Source organism: Balaenoptera borealis (genome assembly GCF_965194805.1).
Source record: "Balaenoptera borealis genome assembly, chromosome: 7".
Taxonomy (NCBI): Eukaryota; Metazoa; Chordata; class Mammalia; order Artiodactyla; family Balaenopteridae; genus Balaenoptera; species Balaenoptera borealis.
Genome location: NC_138864.1, coordinates 70,493,097 through 70,510,599, shown reverse-complemented (window position 1 = coordinate 70,510,599; position 17,503 = coordinate 70,493,097). Strand labels below are relative to the sequence as shown.

General features: G+C 40.9%; 1 protein-coding gene across 4 annotated transcripts in view; it reads left to right on the top strand.

The window, feature by feature from the left end:
• Positions 1–17,503, top strand: part of DYNC1I1 (dynein cytoplasmic 1 intermediate chain 1) — a 336,617-nt gene that overhangs the window by 216,503 nt on the left and 102,611 nt on the right. The gene's annotated exons all lie outside the window — the stretch shown is intronic.

Genomic DNA, 17,503 nt, shown 5'->3' with positions numbered 1-17,503 from the left:
GCCAATTTTAAGTTTACGGGTGCCATCTTGCTTTAGAGGTAATAATACTTTTGTAGCCAGTTTAGGGTAAGGTTTATCACTATCTTTCTTGACTTGTTGAGAAATATAGATACTGTTTCCAGTTTGCAACTAGTCTGGGATATTTTACTGCTTGTATCTGCTGACACATTGGTCTTCTCTTCCATTCAACACAATACAGGCTGAAATTATGTCACAGTTGCACACACTCGGCTTTGCCCTGTTGCCATGACTCTGCTGAAATAATAGGCCTTGGTAGTGGCCAGTACACCAACCCCTTTATTAATGCCCCTCTCCTGTGATTACGCACAGGAAAATGCAAACGAACAGTTTAGCTCAAAGTTTCAATTCCTCAAATACTACGATTCAGAGGTACTGAGTGGCAGATTACTCTGAAAACAAATACATTAGTTGAAGAAGGTGGGTAAACCTGTTGATATTTGGAAGCTTAGTGCCATTTTATATCTAAGAGCTGAGTATCTTTTTAAACTAAAATATGTTTAGACTTTAGAACATTATCAGATATAATTTGGGGAACAAGAGCTGCTGGAGTAGAAATCCCAGCTTCAACCTGATTGAGTAACCTCTAACTCTTACCATGTTTTTCTAATTTGCTATCTTAAAAACAAGAAGTCCTGGTCTGCATAGTAAATAACCTTTATTTTTTGAACCTTTGAAATAAGAACAGTTTTTTCTTTCTTTTTTTTTTAGATTATCAAATTTGTCAGTCTGATATGCTCTTTCTGTAAACATAGAAGCACAAAATCCTAATTTTATTCAGTTTAAAGAGTTTTGCTGAATTACCAAGAAAATACTAAAAGGATTATGGGATAAGCAGAAGCACATTTTTTGAAAAACAGTGCCATTTAAGCTATTTTGATATTGTATGAAGCATATATTGAATTTTTTTAAATTTAAGAAGTGACACTATATTGTTTTGGTCGAAGTACTTAATGTTTATCCTAATTTAAATATTTTATTATATTAACTGACGAAAGGTAGCCTGTGATAATAACAATTTGATAGCGTGCTTAATATTCACAACATTGCACAGTAACAGGTCAGTAGGAACTAATAATGCTGAGTGAAGAGGCAAATTCCAAAAGTCTTTGGAATTAACTGGAATTTTCAAATTATCTGTTTTATCACACAGTGGTTAATACCAGTATTGACTGAAAGGAGCATTCTTTCTTTCACCTCCTGGTACCTTTGGGATCATTTACTAAAAGCTTCACCAAAAGGCATTTAACCTTATTTTTAGTTGCCCCCTTAAATGCTCCAATATATGTGTTTTAGAAGATATACCCTTGATTTTTTTTTTTTTTCAAGTCAGAAGTACTCTGACTATCCTACCAAAAGATGCTGACTAAACTATCTCTGTATTCCCCAGATTCCTACTATTATCTTCACTTCATCTGGTGACCAGAAGCAGCTGGGGGTTCTAAACTCTACTAGCATTCTTACTGAGAAAGGGGAAAATTTTAATACTTTTAAACTTTGGGGTTAAGTGACATGTGCAAAAGAACAGTCTAGTGATTTAAATGTTAATCACATCTAAATACCTTCACACCAACATTTAGACTTGTATTTGACCAAAAAACTAGGTACTATAGCCTAGCCAAGTTGACACATAAAATTAACCATCATACCTGAATTTCACCTCAGAGCAATCCAGGAAACTAATACCTTTCACAGCTGCTAAAGTCCTACTGATTTCAGATCACTTTGGGCTAATAAGCAAATATACCTAGAGTGATCAACTTTGAAATTATTAGACCTTGAGTGGGAGCTTTCCTAAGAGGTGAGAAAAAAACAATAATTTGAGGACATGGGGAATGTCTCTGTGACATTGATCTCTGAAAATAAAAAAGATATTAACATGTTTTAAGAATCTACATTCATTGTGGTAAGCTCCCATTACTCCCCAGATGAGAAACTGTGGCTCAGAGAGGCCATGAACCCGGGCAGGTGCCTGTAAATGGCAAAGCCAGGATTGAAGTCAGCTCATATTTACTCTGAAGCCTGTGTATTGCCTCCTGCTGCACTAGTCAGGAATTCAGCCAGTTAACACCACGCAGGTATGTGGCATGGGGGTCTGGGGAGAAGTGAATAGAGAGAAAAATGGAACAGAGATGTGTTTTCCATCTTACTTGATCATTGCAATCAGCTGGGTGACTTTAAGACCTACTACTGATGCCTGCGTTTCATCCAGAGATTCTGATTTAATTAGTCTGGGCCACAGTCTGGTCATTTTTAAAAGCTCCCAAGTGAGTTGAAGATGCAGCAATAGTTGAAAACCACTGGAATGTAGAGGAGAGATGAAGAAAGGTGATAGACAGAGATGAAGATAGGTGATGAAACTATTTGGCTTCTTTATTTGGAAGTATGCCCATCATTCCTTTTTCCCCTTTGGCCCAAACTAGAGTGGCGTTTTTTGCCTTTGTTACTCTGATGCCCTCCCGCCTGACCCTATTTGAGAAATTTCCTACCAACTCCCTGCCCCTTCCCACTTCACCTCACCTGGAGGAGGTGGAGACCTCCACGCCCCACCCCTCCTCCCACACACACTTATTTCCTTGAGCTCACTTATTGGTGGGATCTGCTTCTGTGGTGGTCAGAAGATCCGGAGTTGTTTTTCCAGGAGTGGACTCAAGACCCTATTGAACACGACACAACGTGCATTGGACAGTGCCATTTCTTTTGGGATAATGACACACCTTGCTGTAGTTGATCTCCGTGAAGTTCGGATCACTGCCAGGTAAACATCAGTGGCTGCCAAAAGAAAACAAAAGTGCCGTGATAGTGAGTATGACTGAGCTGTTGGGAGACCAAAGCAGGGGTAACTTAGGCAGCCAGGGAAGGTGTAGGTGACTTAGTGGATGGAGGTGAGGTGGAGGGAAAAAGTAGTAAGGGCAGTTTGGTTACCATGCACTGACCATGGTAGTGCAGGGGGGAATTTGGAGAGCCCGCAGAATTAAAATACACATGAGAAAAACCAAAACCGCCGCTCACTGACCTATCACTTTTCTTCTTATATCCTTTCTGTTCATTGGTAAAGCTTATTTCCTACATTTGGTCCTTTCCAGACATTATCTCACTGAAATTGGGTAGAATGAATGTGCTTCCACATTCTCCTATGATGTTCCAATAATTTCAAAATTAGTTTGCTTAGTAAGAAAGAGGACGGGGGGTGAGGAGGAGCTCCGGGTGCCTTATGAGGATTGTACTTTTATCATTTTGGAATAATCACGTTAGCTAGCCATTTCTTGCTGACCTCTTGATTCTTCATATTTTCGCAAGTGTATAGTTGCAAACAAATCCTGTGGCTCAGAAAAGCATCGTTTCAGGCACTAGAAAACAAATGCACAAGACGCAGATATCAGTTCCGTGTTCCTTTGCAAAGACTGACAGGCTTTTAGCCTAATGGTAGAAAGATTGCAGGAGGAAGGCTCCTTTCTCTCTACTGAGAATAGCAAGGCCAAGTACCTTCCACTTTCGTGGGCAGTTTTCTGTCTTTACTAAACTGAATGTTTAGTGTGGGCTCTGGTCCTGCATTTTCTATTTTCATTTCAATGAGAGCCATCCGTACTTGGACGACATCGGCAACTCTGCATAGAAATCAGCCACTCGGCCCCACCGCACCATCTGGCAGCGCTCCTGCTGTCTTCTGTAGTGGCTTCCACACACTGTCATTAGATTATGTGTCTGACCACCCTGCATTGCTTACCCTGGTGTGGTCTTTCTCTTTTAAATGCAATGAATAGAATCAGAAATATATATCTTAGAATTATCTGCATTGAGGTAAGTGGAAAAGCTATATTTAGAGGCTTGGCTTGGTCAGAGGTTTTTATTTTTACTTTTATTTTTTTTCCTGATTTGGTTTCTTTGTTCTTGGCATTCTCTTTTTGAGGATTATCTGACAATGACCTGAAACTGACACAGACCTGAAGCTCTCCTGATTTCGGGGGAAAGCAGGATGTGAAGTGGGGTTAATACCGAGTAACCTCATTTGTGCCAGTGTTTAAAATCCTCAGCTGACTTCCCCCCCCCCCATGTGTGGCTGCGCTTCTCATTAAGATTCTATAAAGGTTACAGGTGAGACTGAAGCTACAGCTGTAGCCGTCCAGTGATCGGTTTTGTGTGAGGTTCCTGCTGACCTCGTCATCCCCACCCTCGCTGTGAGGAGTGATGGGAACACAGGAGAGAATGTGGGCTGCTGGTGAGGGGAGTGGACAGAAAGGCAGGACTGGCACCTCTGTTCCTAGCTGACCACACTGCTGAGTGACCCTGGGACAGTTGTTGAGGCGTTGCTGTCATGTCGTGGAGAGAAGACTTCCCCTGGTCTCTGGTGGAACTGTGAGGTTTATTGCAATAAACTTGATTTCTTCTCCCATCAATTTTTGTTCCTCCCCCGGCTCAGACTGTGGGCTATAATCTAAATGAACAAAACAGCTATGGACACAAAGATATAAATTAAATGAATTTTCCAAGGTATATTATGACCAGAGAAGTGTTAGAATTTAACTTGAGGATTCTTTTTTAATGAAAGGACAGGTAACTTCCTTATGGCCTGACTGATTTTGTTTTTTTTTTCTAAGCTTTTCTCTTCAATGTGGCAAGGAGTGGTTACTCAGTAGAGGTCAGAAAAGAGAAGGGATGAATGAATGGAAAGTTGTTTGACAACTAGGGTTATGTATTCAATATGAGTTCCTGGGATGACAAAGTGAGGGCACAGAATAGGTGCTTAGTAATTGGAGAACAAACTTCACAGACAAGGACGTGCTCAGTAATGTAAGACCTAGTTTTCAAAGGCAGTGCTGGGTGGACTGCAGGATGGACTCTTACATAAAAGATGCAGATTATATGGATCAGACAAGAACAGCAGCACAGCAGGGCTATTTTGTGTCTTTAGGAAAAAAGAAAAGGGAGTTTACACGTACATGCTGAAATGAAACGCAGACACTCGGAAACACTTTTTTTTTATGCCGATTGAGTATGACTGGTCCGACGAGCGAGGCTTGAGCTAGACACTGATTCTTATTAAACCAAACAGCAGGAACTTCTTTTTCTGTTTTGGCCCAGGAAGCTGGAAGCAGAGAAACTGCCTTGCCAGCTCTCATTCTTTACCTGCCTGCTTTCTAGAATCTTCTCCAAAAATTAAGGAGAAGCAAAACTGATCATTGGGATACATCTAGGGAGATTAGAGTTAGCAGCAGGATTATAGCCAAGAGATTGTATCAGAGACGGGTCCTCATCTGGAAATAGCAGTGAGGGAGCTGTGTACCTGACACGTGACCAAGTGAGCTGTTAGATGCAGGGGGTGCCATGAGAGTCCACCTTTGAACACATTGTTTTTAAATTCAAGCTGGAGTTTAACATTATTACAAAGCTACCTAAGACTTAAGAGCGTTTGGTCCGCCCCATTAATGTGCAAAGAAGTTGGAGGCACAGAACCCAACACTGAAGATTTTATTCAGTTCCCTAAATGCCCTTCCCTCCTCTTGCCATGCCCTGTGCTGAAACGGTCTGAACTGGGCTTTCTGTGGTTGTGCTTCATCAAGGAATTGCCCAGTAATTATTGGTGCTGTGCATTGAGCTCCAGACAACAGCAGGAGCGAGGTTTCCGGCCTGTCACTCCCCTTGTCCTCACCACCCTGCTACCTGGCCATTCACTGAGGTCACAAGAGCTTGGTCTAAGGGAAATGGGTGTTTTCAGGGGTCTGGGTTGAATACCAATGGGGTTCTCCTTACCTCTTAGGATTATTGTGAGGATAAAAGAGATAATATAGGTGTATTCGTCTGCTCAGGCTGCCATAACAGAATATCATAGACTGGGTGGCCTAAACAACAGAAAATAATTTTCTCACAGTTCTGGAGCTGGTAAGTTCAAGATCAAGGTGCCAGCCATTTTGGTTTCTGGTAAGGACTCTCTCTCCCTGGCTTACAGACTACTGCCTTTTAGGTATGTCCTCACATGAAGACAGAGAGTGAGCTCTTCTGATGTCTTAATACCATCACAGGGGCTTCACCCTCATGACCTCATCTAAACCTATTTACCTCCCAAAGGCCCCATCTCCAAATACCACCGCATTGGGGGTTAGGGGAACATAATTCCTTGCGTAGCAATAGGTGAACATACTTTGAAAAGATAAAAGTATTCTCTTTACATTTGGTTGTTTCCCTATTACTGCATTTTAGTCCATCCCATGGAAGGAAGCTTAAACTTTGGTATTCTTATTTTCCTTGCTTGAGTACTTTGCAAAGAAATTTCACCTAACTTAGATTCATTCATTCAACAGACATTTATGGGGTACCCACTATGGCCAGGTCTTCACAGCAACAATAGGCTAGAGCTGAGAAGAGGCTGTCCCCTCTCCCCAAGAACTCTTCAGTTTGCCCCCATCCCTGCCATGCCCTAGTTGCCATCACCTGGCCAGCTCCTCTCTCATTGGTTAGATCCCTATGTGTGCTTTTTAATACGTAAATGACAAGTGAAGAGGAAACCTGAGGCAATTCCAAAGTTCTATCTTCCCAATCAAACTTTTGTGTCATGACTAAATGATGATGAGATATTTGCTGAGTCCTAGGAGGCAGTTAAGCACACAGTGGATAAGAGTGGGCTAGAGGGCCATACAGCCTGGGATTGTAATTTGGGTCCCACCACTTAGAAGCTGTGTAACTTTGGGCAGGTCATACACGAGTGTCAAATAAATGAATACGTATAAAGCATTCAGTGTCAGGCACAGAGTAAGTAACCAGTAATTGTCAGCTACAGTTATCTACTATGCAGACTGTAATTCAAAATATGGAACAATCTGTATGGCATTGTCCAGGCAGCATGGATTAGGGCCCCCTTTGTGTCAAGCATCCCATCTTTAGTGGCTGAATGGGGGAGGTCATGACTGAAGGGTGCAGGAGGGAGGGTACAGGGTGACCGGCAGCCGAAGAGCACTCACTGGGAGGATATGTGGAAAAGCATTTTTCTAACAAGTACAAAATAATCTCAGTATTTTGATAACTGGTACTGTTGTATTGGTACACATGGCTGAAGTAGTATCCTTGCTTTTCTGCTTCCACCGTGTACTGGGTACAGATGCGTTTGCTTCCGTGGCTTAATTACTTACACTGATTGATTGCCTCAGGCACAGGCTTCATAACGGAACCCACTGGTCTCTAACATAGCTCATATGGCTGCACTGAATTCTGTATAGACTCGCTGGCCATTTGCCACGCTGGACTCACTCTGTAGACCCTGAAGCAAGAGTCAGGAAGATGGGGCTGACCAATGTTCTACTTTCAGCTAAGACTAGATTAGCATCTCTGTTAAGAGCTAATCTCTCCTAAAGACTTGGATCCGGGCCCCCCAGGTGGGGCTTCCATCTTCCATCCTCTGAAATCTCAGATTGTGCTTTTCCTTTATCCTACAACATTTTAGGCAGAAGCAGGTTTAAATTATACCAGGTGGTCTAAAAGGAAAGAGAAGTCTCAGAAAGGCAGCCCTGTCCCTCAGAGGTGTGAGTGTGGAGGATCCCATTCCAGGAAAGGAAACAGAAGCCAGGAGTGGACTGTCGTGGTACCACAGATCATGTTAGCATCTGCCAGGAGTGTTCTAGGATGCGACCACCTCTGAGTGAGTGCCTGTGCATTGCTTTGGCGTCTTTACATTCTAGGCACAGACTCACTCTGGACTTCAGGCCATCTATTTCTAATGAATAGACATTTTTCCCCTTTATAAACTTGACCAAAACCTTCTACTTTGTGTCTGTGTCTAATTTATTTCAGACAGTGGCTCAGCAAAAAAGCTGATCTTTTCATTCTTTAACTTTTGAAATTATTTGAAAGCATTATTATCAGAATTTGTGGAAGGAGAATCATCATCCTTACTTCCGGGGAAAGTTTTTTTAACCTTTGTTGTGACAAGTGGTCCACCCTTTGCTTTTAGCATGCTTACATCTGATTTATAATTTTTTTTTAATAAATTTATTTATTTTGCCTGCGTTGGGTCTTCGTTGCTGCGTGCGGGCTTTCTCTAGTTGCGGCGAGCGGGGGCTACTCTTTGTTGTGGTGCGTGGGCTTCTCATTGCGGTGGCTTCTCTTGTTGCGGAGCACAGGCTGTAGGCGCACAGGCTTCAGTAATTGTGGCACATGAGCTCAGTAGTTGTGGCTCGCAGGCTCTAGAGCGCAGGCTCAGTAGTTGTGGCACATGGGCTTAGTTGCTCCGCGGCATGTGGGATCTTCCTGGACCAGGGCTCGAACCCGTGTCCCCTGTATTGGCAGGCGGATTCTTAACCACTGCACCACCAGGGAAGTCCCTGATTTATAATTTTTAAATGATGTGTTCATTAGTAGCCAAAGAATTAAACAAGATGTTGCTTTTCTTAGGCGAAAGATTTAGCTTAGTCAGTTTTTAATTGTAATCTTCTCGTAAATGCATTGAGTTTGTTACATGCTACAAATCATTGTTGCCATAATCATTTTATATTTATACTTTTTGTAGTTGCTGTTCTCTAAAGTTGATAAGTTTTCTCCTTTTGACTTGTTTTAAAAAGTATTTCCAGCATCTATGTACAATAAGGTGTGTTCTTCTTGATAACGTTGTGTAGCATTATGTTGAATAGTTGAAGTTAAATTTATTCCTTATACAACAAAAACCTTTATTTCTTTAAAATAAGTTTGTTTTAAGTATGGTCTTCTGAAAAGAGAAAGGGACAAGAGCAAAAAGTGTCTAAACGCACACACCCAAGACTCTAAAATCCTAGTCAAAAGCTATATTTTATAAAAGAGAATTATAGTAATGTTGATGGTTTGCCAAAACCTCAAGCAGTGACAAAATCCACAGAGTGTCCTGGAAGGGATGCCTTTGCAAAACCATGCCTCTCCAGATGGTTTGGATTAGAGATGTTTAAAAACACATGGCAGCATTAGTTTGGTTTAGAATTCATAGTTAATTCAGTAGATAAAATAATGCAAATTTGAAACCCTAGCCTGTGTATCAGAAAAATCATCAAATCTTATGATTGCTCTTAGGGGAGGTTGGTATGTGATGTGTTGATTTTTTTAAATGATCTAATTGAAATAATAAAATTAAGAAGGAGTAAAAAAGATTGAAAATACAAGAGTCTAAGTAAAAGCTTTTCTTCTCTGCAGTATATTTATTCCTTTAAGCTGTCATATCCAATCAATTTGTATGGGATTCGACAGCCAATTGTCATTTCCTGAGATAAACTATGTAAAGAGGTTGTGTTACAGAGGCAGCATGAAAAAAAAAAAAAATGGAAAAAATAATTCCAGAGCATGATGCAGAGAAAGACCAAAATGTCCTTAGAGTCCACAAAGTGTGGCCAGGATCCCCTCACCTTGCTAAGAATAACAGATAAGCAGCTTATGCACAGGTTTTCCCTTGGGCTTACTCAGCTTTTCCCCCTGCATGTACTATTTCTAAAGGAAAGTACTCTTGGTCTACATTTTAGTGAAGTATTTTGCTGTATATGTGGTTTTTAATCTTGGTAGGGGCTCTGTGTGAACAGTGATGTCGCACACTGTGTTCTCTGGCATGAGATGTGTAACAGTTATCCCAGGGCCCCCAAAGGCTCCATCACTAAAAGCCCGGCTCCTACTGTCCCCTTCCTTATGTCTAAAATCAGAAATATCCCACCCTCTGATCCCACAGCTGGGCAGCCGGCAAACAGCTTCTGGAAAAGAACTTCTGTGTGGGAACAAAATTCATTTAATGATGTCTGTTAGCATGTGTGCTACCTGCAGCACAAATAAAAGCATTCAGCTGTGTTAACATTGTCACTAGAAGAATGTTCATCCAAGAGCCTTTCAGAAAATACGGGACGAAGATTCTACAAAAATAGAGCCAGAAGTTTTCAAACAACAATTGATGGGCTTCTAAGGGCTTGCCCTTAAAGGGGGCACAGTATTTCATTCCCCTAGAAAGGAACACATTTTGGCATTTTCTAGGTATAAGAACTAGAATTGTGGCTTTTAATGTCTGGAAAGAGCTCCACAATCAAAGCAAATGTGCTCCTTTAGCCGCAAAGTATACACACACACACACTACACACACATACAAAGAAAAATGTCGGGGAGAGTGGGCGGGTCCTGTGAACAGAATCTGTGTGGGCTCATGGAGATTTTCACAATTAATTTAACTTTGTTTTAGCAACAGAGACATTGTATTAGCCAATCTTAACTACTGATCCAGAGTTCTGCATCCATACTCGCTTAATATTTGGAACCAGAGATTGTATTTTTGTTTCATCTTCTAATAGTTTTTTAAATAGCTGGGGTTTGCCTTTCCATTTCAGTCCAGTTACCATTATAAGATAGGCTAACCGTGTTCTGCTGTATTGGGTGGGGAGGAGATTGGTTTTTGTTTTTCATTTTGTTTTTTGGGTGTTTGTTTCTCACATGAGTTAATAATTTTGTCCATGAGACCTATCAGTATGTAGAATTGTAGGATCTCAGGGTTTGGAGATACCTTCATGGTTTTCTGGACCAGCCACCTATTCATGCCTGAATTCTCTTGAATGATTCCTTCTTCCCCTGCCAAGTCATCATCTTGCCTTGCTTGAACATGGCTTATGCTCCTGACCCAGGGCAGACCACCCCATCCCTGGCCAGTGCTGCAGTTTCCCAGTGAGCTTGCGGCAGAATGACGTTCCACCCTAAAGGACTGCTCATCACAGACAGGCAAAATCACCTTGGAATGTCAAGGGGAGCAAGTCCGGGAGCAGGGCAGCAGGCTTTGGGTTGCTTTGGGAGTGGAAAAGCACTTAAATATAATACTGCCTGTCCTCCCCCCCCGCCCCAACCTTCCTCATGTGTCTCTCCATCTTTGTCCTCACCTGCTTCCTTTCACATCATGTCATCAAAGGCATTGACAACATGTGTCAATCTTATTGCCATTAAAATTCTTGAAAAGACTTCCCTTTGGAGGAAGGTGCTTAGGAAAAACTCTGCCTGCTCCCCACCAACCTGGTTGTACCTGTGCTCTACCTCATTCCACTTCCCCCACCTGCCAGGCCACACTTCTGATCATGCCCTATACCTGTTTCATGGCACTTTCTTTAATATGGTCGAATTGTGAGGACTTGCTAAATTTCAGAACTGGATTTCACCTGATTTTCCCCTTTAAATAGTGAAAGCTGCTGCGACAGGCTTAACGCAAACCTCCTGCCTTCAGAACATTACAATATGTTCTCCCCTTTGTAAGAGGGACATTTGAGCCAAGTTCTATAAAACATCGCCAATTCAGACAACTTGGAGAAAGGAGGCCAGTTCTTAAATCAGATATGGTTTGCTAGAGGAGACCTGGATAACTAAATGAATTTTTGAAAAGTCAATAATCATACCCTTCAAACTATCCTTTGTACAAATAGTAATTTTCATATGTAGTAGGTCCTCTGATGTGATATCTGCTGATTTGGGGCATTGTTACTCTTGGTGTTAATATATTTTCATTTCTGTATGTGATAACCTGAACTAGTAAACAAACATTGGGGGCCTGATTGCTTTAATGAACAGTTAAAAAGGTTTTGTTGTTTGTATATGATGGTTTATAATGGACACATATAAAATGCTTGAGGGACTTAGAAACTGTTTATTACCCCACACTATTCATTTCATTAGCAAGTAGTATTTTTCATAGACAGTATAAAGGGAAACCAGTTAGCCTCTGTTATCCTGTAATAATTTCACAGCTAGTTAGGTAGTTCTTGTGTTCTAGAAACAGTGTCTTCTCAGACCCATATTATTTCAAAACCCTTATGGATATGTTGTCCATATCATGGAAGCTTATCCTTAGAGACCCAAGACTGTTGAATCTTGCCTATCAGTGGAATGAATTCAACCCATAAGTATCTTACATTGCTTCTCTCAACTTCAAAACTCCTCTATAGCAAGGAAGGATATAAATGAGCAAGTAAATCATATATTGCTATTTTACATAGTTCCCACTGAAAACCTTTAATGAGTATAGGTGTGGCTAGTTCATATCAATAATGTTTGGGAGCATAATTCTGAAAAAGCAGAGAGCTGCAAAATATGGTACACTGGGGAGAATGAAAGTGCAGAAATAGGGCAAGTCTTTTTGTTTTTACCTGCAGAATACAATTTGCCACACCTCTCGGTTGATGGCAGGTCAGCCCAAAGAAAAGCACTCTAAGCGTCTGTACAGCATATTTTTTTTAAAAGACCAGTGGATTTTTGCTGCCTAGTTCACATGCATCAAGGTAAGAAAGGTGATCCCTTGGAAAACAGGCAATATCAGTTAAAACAAAGTTTGGTGTAAATGCTAAGACCTACATTAGAATTTTTTATGTCCGAAGCCTGATTACTTGGAGCCTGAATTCTATTCTCTCTCTCTGGCAGTGAGCCTGAGGGGCCATGATCCATTTCACTAGTTCAGCTGGTTCAGTTACCACCTGTGTTCCAACAGTGAAGTCAGACCGCGAGGAGAGGCAGCTCGCCGGGCTGGTCAGATCCATATCCACTCAAGCCGCTCTATTTATTATTCCATGAGGCAATGCTCTGCCCTTGAAGGCTGATCCGATGAGGGTGGGATCGCAGGCAGCAGGTATGCCATGAACAACAGACCCATATTTTTAACATATGTTTAATTTGAGTAACTCTCCTCCTTTAAAATACCTCTTGATTTTAAATCCACATCCTGATTTGCCCACTCTTGTTACCATTTTCTGCTGCCTGTTCTGAATTAATCCTTTGAGGTGGTCATTCCCCGGAAAGAAAAAAGGAAAATGAGAACAGAGATGCAAAGTGGGGAATGTGAATGAAAGAGAATGGCAGAGGGAAGGGGATCATTAAGTAGAGTCTGTTTTCATGAGCTAGGTTTTCTTTGAGCTGTGGAAGACAGGAGAGGTAGAGGAAGAAGAGAAATACAAGGAAAAGGCACTCCAAAGGTTATCCGTTAATATCCCTACTGAAGAATGGAAATCATTTTTTGCAATAGAGCTCAATTTACAAAGATTATTTTCATTCTCCGTCGTACTTCATCTCAAAGAATTGATATAATCTAAAAAGTGGTTAAAATTATTAAAATAGTTTCCATAGCAGAAAATTAAATGATTTTACTAACTGTCAAAGTCAGTGTTTAAACTGAGATAATTTGAATTATATTTTATATAGTGATCATGTCACTGGGATGTCTAAACATTCTTTGTAAAAGTAATAATCCCTGATTCTGATTTTTCATCAACAGAAAACTGACTAAAGGTTAGAAATATTAGCCACCAACTGCTGTTATTTGTAAAACCTGCAGAGAAGGCTGCTTTTCTTGAGGAATTCTGAGTTAAAATACATTCTTCACCTGGGAATTATTAACCCTTTCAGGAGCCTTTCTACTTTTTTCTCAGGTATATTTTCAGATCATGAAACTTCTTCAAATACTTGATTTAGATTATATTTTAAAGTGCAATAGCAATATCTTACGCTATTACATATATTATAAAGTAGCAATATATTATGTTGCTTGATGTCATCAAATTCATGGTCCCTATTTCTGTGTATTAATTCATCTATCTACCTATCAAATCCCAGGTTTTCCTAAGCCACACCAGACTGGTTAAATGAGGTCTTGTTTATAGTATAAACTGTATTTCTATAATTCTCATCCCATCTGCAATTTGAGATTTCCAGGTTCTTCAAATTCTCTCACTTTTTTTCTGGAAGCTTCTAGAGGTTGCAAGTATGTGCATGAATAAGGTTCCACGGACTGCCTGTGACGCTGAAGGCAGCTGGCTGGAGCTCCAGCACCCAGGCCCCACCCCCTTCCCCTGTGCTCTGACCCCATCAGACATCTCAGGGGCGGCCCTCACTCCCTCCAGTGCGAGCTTCACAACCATGTGCTGGTTTCTATTGCTGCAGCATCATTGTTGCTGCCATGCTCCAGGGCCCTGAACAGTCCAGTGACTTCTAGAACTGAGGCCCGTCAGCTCGGGGCATGTTCCATAAAGAAGGAGACAGAATGATTTTCTCCCCTAAGTGTGTATTCTTTGTGTCAAGGAAGCCTAAATAAGGCAAGCTGGTACCCCACTCTCTCCAAAGTTCCTCATACATACAGTCTTTATATTTTACCAGTAGCACCCTAATGCCAATAGAGTTCTGGTGAACCCGTCCCCACTAATCTGCTCTTCACAACCACCCAAATGGTGAACACTGCTTAGGCTGAAACCTGACTACCTGTTTAATTTTATTTCAAGTTTGAAATATGGTCATCTTTACTTCAGTGATGGGACAGTCTGCATTTTTATGCAGAAGAATTCAACAGACACTTATCATGCCTAGCACCATGTAACCTGCCTATGAGGAATTTATCCCTCCTCGCCTGGGTCACAAGCAAAAGTGAGTGATCTGAGGTCATTGCAATCTACAAAACTGAAATAATCGGTGCATGTTTTACTCAGAACACTCCCACCGTGGTGTCACCCGACTTAAGACTTAGTGTGAAAGGTTGAAAGTGGAGTGGAGATAGGAATGGTTAGGTTAGTTTGTGGAAAAGGCCTTTGGAAATCTGAGCTAGCTCGCCTGAGGAGGGAGGCGACCTCACATGAAGAATACCTACCTCCTACCTCAAGATCCTGCAGATGGTTTGGGGATGGTTGGTGAACCACAGGTATTCCTAAGGCTGGTTCCTATTAGACAGGGAAAGCTAGAAGCCTCGCTTTTCCTCATCCTTGCTGAGGAATGAAACCAATAAAGTCAGTTACTATTTAGACAAGTGAGTGAGTGCTGTTCATTTGGGAGAGAATGTTCCTGGGGTGGGACTGACCAATAGAGGCCACTGAACGGCTTTTGGGGGCAGGGGGAGGGCACAGCTAGAGAGTAGTTCAAGTAATGCAAGAATCAATGGCAACTCTGTTAACATCATTTAAGTTAAATCTACCTAAATCAAAATCATAAGGAAAACCTTGCCTTTGCATATAAATATATATATATATATTTTGCATATATACGTGTGTGTATATATATATATATATACACAGTCGTTCCACAAATAAAACGTGTAGTTCAAAATCTGGCACAATGACTCTCTACACAAGACTGAATTCTATAGAAGAAAAATTCCTAAGAGAAGTTTGTATTGCCAGATGCTTGGTATCATGTAGTCAAAACATTTTGAATGTGTTTTAAAATAGTCTTCCAGATGTGTGACAACTTGTTGCTAGCTATATAGCCCTTGTCTACATTTTGGAAGGGGGTGTGTGTGTGTAAAACTGAGGTAGTTTATTCAAATTATACAGGAAAATGAAACTCTTATTGCCTCTTTGGTCTGATTGCCTTGGAAGAAAGTAGTTTAATTTTTTTTTTTTGGCATTTCAACCAATTTCTTCAACTCTGCACTTGACCTGGCAAATGTAGACATGGATAGAACTTTCCACAGTACCTTGTATTTGCCATATGAAAGGTATTATTGCTACCAAGTTGTGACATTTTCGGACTCTAAAGCAGCTATTTAGAAATTCAACTTTATTTTGTGTTTGTCTTGCTTCTTGAGAGTAAATGTGTATCAGTTTCCCCAGTTTCTTTGCATTTTAAAGCTCGTGTTAAAGAATATGGAATTAAATAAGGAAAAAAGAAAATGTATTACAGATTGGTTTACCTTTGAACAAGATTTTCCCATAGAAATTCACATTCTTCAGTGAGAGTTATGTGCTATGTTAAACCCACCTCCGGAGGTTTAAGTGTGCAAACAGTAGGTGCTAAACCTTTTTAAAAATTAATTAATTAATTAATTAATTTTTGGTTGCGTTGGGTCTTCGTTGCTGCGCCAGGGCTTTCTCTAGTTGTGGTGAGCGGTGAGCGGGCTTCTCATTGTGGTGGCTTCTCTGGTTGCGGAGCACGGGCTCTAGGCGCACAGGCTTCAGTAGTTGTGGCTCGCGGGCTCTAGAGTGCAGGCTCAGTAGTTGTGGCGCAGGGGCTTAGTTGCTCCGTGGCATGTGGGATCTTCCAGACCAGGGCTCGAACCCGTGTCTCCTGCATTGGCAGGCGGATTGTTAACCACTGTGCCACCAAGGAAGCCCCGGTGCTAAATCTTTAATGACCTACTGGAACTGCAGGAAAAATTGCTCAGGAGAATTTGCATCTTGTGAGTCTTGTACAATTATTTCCTCTAGGCCACAGAGAGACATTCTGTTTGTACTTAAGATAATCAGTAAGTAAATCTGTGGACTTTGTCTTTGATATAATTTGGTATCTTTGCCAGGTTTAAAAGAAGAGAATGCCTGGGGTATCAAATTCTGAAGTGTTGTTTCACATGTCAATCTAGTTCTCAATACTTATCTTTCTATCAACATGCTTAAGTACAGTGTTTGATTTCCAATTATTCCTAATTACTCTTTAACACCAGTTATATATGATACATTGATAGAACTGGGAATAGGGCAAATATTGAGTTGTCATCCCTTTCTAAATGCTACAATTAACTTAAAGATGACAGGGTTTCTGTAATTGTTTTGATTAAGAACTGGTAGAAGTTTGCCCAAGTGATACAGACTAACAAGCATAAAATGTCAGTTGCTTTAAAACAATTGAAAAACTTCAAAATGAAAATATGTAATTGTCCATCACTCAAGTTCCTTTAGATTACCTGCCAAAATCACCCTGAAACTTGACCTGCGTTGGGGGAGGAGGGTTGGGTGACAGTTGGAGGTAGATTATTGTCATATTTTTAATGCCGTGAGGACAAATTTGAAAAAGTTTTGACAGACGGTGTCTGAATCTTGATATGATGGCTGGTAGCACCTCTAGTGGGAGAGTAGTTCATTGATCGTGACTTAGATTTGAAGGATTCATCTTGGAGGAAGAAGATATGTGACTCAGGGTGTTAATAACGACAGAGCTTGGGTTTTTCCTGGTAGGATTGCAGTATGCTCTGTGCGTCTTTACTCCTGCCTGAAGATTACCACCTCCTCTTTTTTGTTGGTTGATCGGTCTGAAATGGTAATTGGAGAAAGGAGTTCAGTGTGAAATGGGATGCAAGGGAAGTGGAAAGGCTATATCTTTGTGTGACAGTGAGCAATTCACGTAACTTGGTTGGGAAAAATCTGTCACAACAGATTATGTTCTGTCTACCAGGTGAAAGAGAGTTGGATAGAACCACAGCACGTGTTTACAGCCAAAACAGGGTGAAGTGCACATGAACTTGAATGAGTATGAGGGTTGCGTGTCTGGGAGGGATCAGGAATGTCCAGTATACCTGTGACCGCGACTTTGGCTAGTGATGAGCCATGGAAATTAGCTAACCTTATAAATAATTCAAAGTGTTTAGCTTACCATTTTCTCAAAATATTTACAAGTTGATCAAATATTTATGGAACAATGTGGTAGGCAGAATAATGGCCACCTTCTTTTTTTTCTTTAATTATTAGCACCTTTAATTATTATTTATTTATTCATTTATTTTTTTGGCTGTGTTGGGTCCTTGTCTCCGTGCGAGGGCTTCCCCCAGTTGCGGCAAGCA